The sequence below is a fragment of the Fukomys damarensis genome, unplaced genomic scaffold (assembly GCF_012274545.1).
Source record: "Fukomys damarensis isolate Sample0158 unplaced genomic scaffold, DMR_v1.0_HiC HiC_scaffold_26, whole genome shotgun sequence".
NCBI lineage: Eukaryota > Metazoa > Chordata > Mammalia > Rodentia > Bathyergidae > Fukomys > Fukomys damarensis.
The window spans coordinates 7396494-7402245 of NW_022900938.1; positions in this window are offsets into that span (position 1 = coordinate 7396494).

Genomic DNA, 5752 nt, shown 5'->3' on the forward strand with positions numbered 1-5752 from the left:
TTCCAGCCACCAGCCAAATTTGGACATGTTCTGAAGGTTTTATCTGAACCTTTTTTTTCCGAGCTACTCCTCTGGCTTGCATTTGCATAGTCATTTGCATAATGTTATTCCTGATAAAGCTCTGGTTCTCTGAAGAAGAAAATTAGCAATTATTATTTTGCCACAGAATGAATGATAGCACAGGATGTTAGCTACCAGCCTCCCTAAAAAACTTTTGAAACAGGGCATAAAAATAATAGGAAGACTGCAGGATAAAAAAATTAAAATCCCAACCAAAGGTGGGATGAAGTGATTTTGGGGTGTCCAAAGCAGGTCTGGGGGAGGCTGAGGGGAAGCTGTCAGTTGCTAGCAATGAAGGAGAGGCAGATTATTCCGAGCAAACCATTTAATGAGGGCTTTGTTAGCAGGGAGGGCTGTGGCGCTGCATGGCAGCTGGCACTTAACAGGCTCATTATTAAGGCAACATAATTCTGTCCATCTGGGAGCTTGGAAGGGGGCAGTAATGGTTCACTCCAGCCCAGAGCCACTCTCGCCTCTAATTACATCTTTCCCTCACTGAGTGACAACTCATATGTGTGTGCAACACCCGTACATGCTCCCAATTCTGTTTCACACTGAGGAAGGGTTTTTTTTTTCTTTTAATAACCTCAACACTTGTTCTAGTGACCCCCACATCTTCTCTCGGCCAGTAGGGAAGCAGACCTCTCCGGGTCCAGAGAAAGGCAGCCCAGCTGCTCCTGGTCCCCAGGGTGTGGAGATGGGAATCAAGTCACAGCAGTCGCAGGAGGCCGCAGACGACCATGAGAGAGAGCTCCTGCTCCTGTGGGCGGAGCCGTGTGGCACTCAGAATGCGAGACACCTTGGCCCTCCTGGCAGATGGAAAAGCCCAAGGGCCATCAGCCCTGGTTTCAAATGGGATGAGAAGCTCTTCATCAGAGGACCTTTTCAATTAATTTAAATTTTGTCTTATCACCTAAGTTTGAAGCATTTCGAAAATGAAAAGATTAAAAAAAAAAACCCCTCGTTCCACTACCCAGACTATAAACAACAACGCCAGTGAGTACCAGATCATTCTAGGCCTTCCACGCCTTCCGGGGAGCTGAAGCCACCTTCCCAGTATCTGCCTTCTGGGTTACACTTGGTCACTGCCACCTGCCATGCCCGGTGTCTCCTATTCAACACCATTTCTTTTCCTAGTGTTTTCATTAATGGTACGTGTTTGTAGTCCACGGTGATCAGTACATTCATCGTGGGGAACAGGTACACGTCCGCAACACGCCTCGATTCTCTTTCTCCCCCTTCCCCTCCACCGCCTTTTTTACCTTTGCCAGCATCTTATTTGTGGTGAAAACCCTGATAAGGTTAATTATCATCCGTTAGATTAACGAGCAGATGCATGGGCCAAGAAACACGCAAAATACCTAAAGCAATTGGCTCCAGCAGACAACACCACCCTGGGTTCTTCTCTTCCCCTTCCCCGCCCTGGCCATTGTCATTAGTCCTGAAGACGAATAAGGCCTTGGCATGTGAGCGGTGACCAGAGAGTGCCACCCGCTCAGCTCAACCAGGAGGCCTTGCTGGTGACAACCCTTGGCCTCCGTCTGCAGACCAGAGGCTTCTACACACTTGACCTAGATAACTATGACTACAGTTTCCTCTCTCTTCCTCTCTCTCTCTGCCACACACACACACACACACATACACACACATGTAGCCAGTGTGCTAAACATTTAGTTATATAAATGTACTGTATAGTCATGGAACATTATTTAAAGCACGGCCTGTGAAGTGAAGACCTCACGGACGTGCCTCTCTTTGGTGGTCCGGAAAGTGCTGGCGGTGCTCAGGAAGGCCCACACAGTAATAAACACCGGCGGGCCTGTAATTCCCTGCCGCAGAGAGCAAACCTCTCATGAGGTCTCCTCTCCCTCCCACTCTCTTCTCCTAATGAGAGGTCCTGCACTGCGCTCCAAGTGGCTGAGACGGAGTCTGGGCTCTACCTCGGACCCTGAAAGCAACAGCTTTCCAAGAAGGAGGTGCAGGCCCATGACCTCGCAGATCCGAACCACCAGAGCAGGCGCTTTTGGATGCTGATATAGTAACCACTTCCCTTCCTTCCTGCCCTCTTTTAAAGTAATGGGGACCCCGTTTCACTACCCAAGGCCATGCCTCTCCCACACTCTGCAGATCAAAGCCAACTATGGTGATCCAGTCTTGCTTGCCTGCATTTTCAGCATGGGCATACGATCTAGGTCTTACCAATAAGCTCTCAGCAAATATATGCTGGGGGTCTTAGAAGGGCTCCTTTACTCTTGAGGGAAAAAAATTAAAAGCCACGAAAGAAAGAATCTTTTCATGTCTATGTACAACAGCTGGAGCTGCGACAGCCATCTTGTTTCTATGAGTAAGAGATGTAGGGACGACAGGGCAGAGTGGAAACACGAAAAAATCCTGAGTCTTTGATGTCATCGTCTACCTCTGAATGAACCAAGCTTGGTGCCACTTTGGCACTTACTTTTTCCGAGAGAAAATAATTTTACCCTTATTTAAGCCTGTCGAGTTGGATTTTTTGGCTTCTTGTGTCCAAAGCATGCTGCTATGACATCACCCCATTGTCACTCACAGGCAACTTTATGAGACAGAGATCCCCAAGGCAACCAAGAGTTCACGGTTTAATGGAGGTCATGCCCAGCGTGCACTTATTCTGTCCCTTGTGTGCAGACCTACGTTTGGTTCAAAAGTAGCAGAGGGACCTTTTCAGGAAATGATGAGGGTGCCACAGTGAGTATTTAAATGGCTGACTTGTTTCATAAGAGCTCTGTCCCACCCTGCCCTGTCTCTCTGTCCAGCCCTGGGGCTCCCAACTCAGCAAGGCAGCTCTGTCCTGACCTGTCCTGCTGCTTGGTAATATCCTGTTTCCCATAGCAACCGGCAATCAAGTGGTGGGTGTGGCCAGAGCCCTCATGTCATGAAGCACAACAATGACATGAAATCATCTTGTCGACCTCCTGACAGCTGGGCTCCAACTCCCCTTTGTGGCCTGAATAATGTCCCTTCGTTCTTAATTATAAAACAGGATCGACCCACATTATTTACAAGATGATTGTCCTTCACAATATTACGGAAGGAAAAAGAAAATCCTGTGGATTAATTACTTATCTCTCAGGTCATCTTCCAGAGGCCAAAGCTTGGGATATCAAATTAATGCGTGTTCGGGCATTCTTTGTTCTTGAGTCTCTATTTTGGGTCATTGATATTAATCCAGTTTAAGGCTCAGCAAATGGTTATGTGACCTTAAAGAATTTACTTAATCTCTTTAAGCCTCAGTATCCTAGTAAAATTAGACTAATAATTGTATTACCGAGAGTCACTAAAATAATGTAGCTAAAGTGCTTGTGCAGAAGCAAATTGTCAATAAATACTAACTATTGTACTGGGTCATTGTTGCTAAAGATTATGCAAAAATGTGGCCAAAGAGGCATGAATTTACTTTTGTCATGGTTCTTCTTTCCCTTCCTTAGCCATAAAATGGAGAAGAAATTCAGCCTGATAATGAACTGAATGAAGAAATTTCAAATTTCTAAGCTAAATCTCTAAGCACTAAGTCTGACAGCCATAATTTTAGTAGATTAAAAGTTTATCCCCAAATACTTCTTCAAGTCAGAAAAACCAAAGCGTTTCCTTTGATAGTTATAATAATCTTCCCTGACTTGTGTCAAGAAAGACAATGGAGATCAGAGGCAGCCAGAATCCCCAAGAGTTTCTTGCTTATCTTACTAAATATTGTGCGACCCAGAGACAAAAATTAATTCCACAAGGGGGAGACAGGGCCATGCCAAATTTCCTCAGGGACTGCAAAAAAAGAAGAAAGCTGTTGGAGCACTTGTTGGATTTTCCAGAGACCAGACAGATTGCTTGCTCTTGCTTTAATCCTACCTTTCCGTGGGCCAGGAGAGAAGCTGGAAGGCCGCAGAAATCGAAACCTGGTTCCCAAGCAGACCCTGTAACAAAGACAACAGGCAGCTTCCGACTTGGCCTGTGACACCCCTGTGCACCGACCCTCTTTCTAGTAGCAGTCACCTTCCTGTTCTCCCCTCCACTTCCTGTTCTCGGGCCTTCCCTTAGTCCTTCTGGAGGAAGAACTAAAACCCCCCGCTGCCAGCCAGGAGTGTTCCCTACCAGACAGCTGACAGCCTGTGGGACTCCCAGCTGGAGGCAGGGAGGAGCCCAGAGCTCAGGAGGCGGAAGGGAGATCTGAAAGGCCGTGTGGATTCCCAGGACACAAGTAACGACACGGCTGCCGTATTTGCTACTTCCCCAGGAGCTCCGAGTTGCTTTGCTTCTGGGTGCCAGGGTGGGCCTTCCAGGAAGGGAGAGGACCTGGCTTTGGTTAGTCCCACAGCACCCAGGAGGGCTCCCCCTTCAGCGGGCTGCCGGGTATACCTCCAAGCCAGAGGAGAATGAAGGCCTGGTTTTCCTGACTCCCCACTTCCTACCTGGGGCCTTGGGCTTGGTCTCACCCGCTGTTATGTGGAGGTGACAACATTTAGATTGCAGAGCTTCAAGAGGCTTACACAGGTCAGACTGCCCTAAGGAGCCCTGAGGGTCTGGAGAACCACTCTGCAATGCAGGGGCACCAGGCTTGACACCGCCCTAGGCACGTGCTCGCACACACACACACACACACACACACACACACTTTACATGGACTAACAGGTGCACCCTCTCTGGATTCCAGTCCTCTTCTTCCTTCCTGTGTCCCCTTGTGCTAAAGTGCTTTGGGGCTGGAGTTTCTAACCAGGCCCACTTCTGTGAAGCTCCTTGGACGCCTCCACTTCACAGCTACTCTGCCCACCCCACATGGCGCCCCGCATTCTGTCTGGGGGTCCCTGGAGGGAGGGAGCAGCCTTTGGTTTCAGTTTCAGAACCCCCACGGAGGGCAGCAGCAATGGGCACGGTGCCCAACAGTCGAAGGGCTGGACGCAAGCACTGGGCGGGCCTGGGGCTGCCAACCACGGGGGCACAGGATGCTGATGCTGACTGCCTGCCCGGTGCCAGGACTGTTTGCCATCTTGGCTTAAGCAAGAAGCAAGCTGTGAGGTCTGAGCCGGAGTGTCATGAGCGGAGCCGAGAACGGCCAGCCCTGGCTCGGACAGAGGACACAGCAGCTGCTGTGAGCGGTTCATGTCACCGTGCCTGGGGATGACATGGAGCACACGACGCGTGACACATGGACCACACGCGCCCGTGCACGGGTGCCGACTTAGTGGGTGACGCAGACCCTGTTCTTCCCAAGTACTTCTTTGCTTTGTTTGTCTTCTCTATAACTGAGCAAATCAAGATGTCCACTGACCAGTGAACGGATAAACAACACGTGGTATATATGTACAATGGAGGATTATTCATCCCTAAGCAGGAAGGAAGTCCTGCTGTAGGACACAGCTTGCCTGAACCTTGAAAACATTATGCAGAGTGCATGAGACACAATGCATGCCTTACAAGGAGCAACAAACGGACAAATGCACTGCACTCCCACTTCTGTGAGGCACCGGTCATCATATTCCAAGACAGGAAGCAGATGGCAGCGGCTGGGGTCGAGGAGGGAGGCGGTGCCGGTGTCACTTAGACCCCATTTCAGTCGAGGAACATGAAATCCCAGAGGGTGGGTGATGGTTGTACAATGCTGTGAATGTACTCAGTAAATGTTATGCGATATATAGTTCGCCGTGATGCATTCTATAAAATATTTCAA